The sequence below is a fragment of the Hipposideros armiger genome, unplaced genomic scaffold (assembly GCF_001890085.2).
Source record: "Hipposideros armiger isolate ML-2016 unplaced genomic scaffold, ASM189008v1 scaffold_936, whole genome shotgun sequence".
In the NCBI taxonomy this organism is placed as follows: Eukaryota; Metazoa; Chordata; class Mammalia; order Chiroptera; family Hipposideridae; genus Hipposideros; species Hipposideros armiger.
The window spans coordinates 385670-386600 of record NW_017732286.1 but is presented as its reverse complement, the minus strand read 5'-3'; positions in this window follow the sequence as shown (position 1 = coordinate 386600).

The following is a 931-nucleotide window of genomic DNA, read 5'->3' as shown; positions in this document are numbered from 1 at the left end:
TAACTGTGACACAGAAGCAACTTGCCTGCTAAAAGCCCATGAGTCAGCACTAGAGTCAGTAAAAGGCTCCCAAGACTTGAACTCTGGCTGGATTTGCAGCCCAAATGTGACCTCCAACTTGGCTTTAACTGTGACCCTCTGCTACAGCTCTAATGACTCAGAGGGCTGCCCTCAGGGCTATCCAGCTAAATACAGAAAAAGCCCTGTAATCACATGTTGATAGCTTGGAGAAGTCCTCCAGCTTGAAGGTACTCACTTTGTCCTTTAAAATTTTCCAAAGCAAGTGTATATATATAAATATATACACATATATATGACTTGAACCTTGACTATATAAAGGATTCTTGCAATTCAGCAATAAGAAAACAATTGAATGAAAATAGGCAAAAAGTTTGAACAGATACTTCACAAAAGAAGATATATACAAATAGCCAATAAGCACACAAAAAGATGCTCAACATCATTGATCATCAGGGAAATGCAAATCAAAACCACAAGAATATAGCACTTCATATCCATTACAGTGGCTGAAATTTAGAAGACTCACAATACAAGGTGTTGCCAAGCTTGAGGAGCAACTAGAACTCTCATACACAGCTGGCAGGAGTGTAATACGTATGTTACAACTGCTAAAGAAAATATTTTGACAATTTCTTACAGTGTCCACGTGACCTAATAATTCCATTCCTATGTATTTATCCAAGAGGAATGAAAACACATCCACCCCAAGATTTGTACGCAAATGTTCACAGCGGTCATATTCTGTGGGAGGCAGCCTCTCACATGGGTCCCAGTGATCCCCACCTCCTAAATTTCATGCTTTTGAGTAATGCCCTCTCCTGAAGTGTGGGCTGAACCTAGTGACTTACCTCTAACAAAGAAAATATGGCAAAAGCCACTTCTGAGATTTGGCTACAAAAAGACTGGTTTT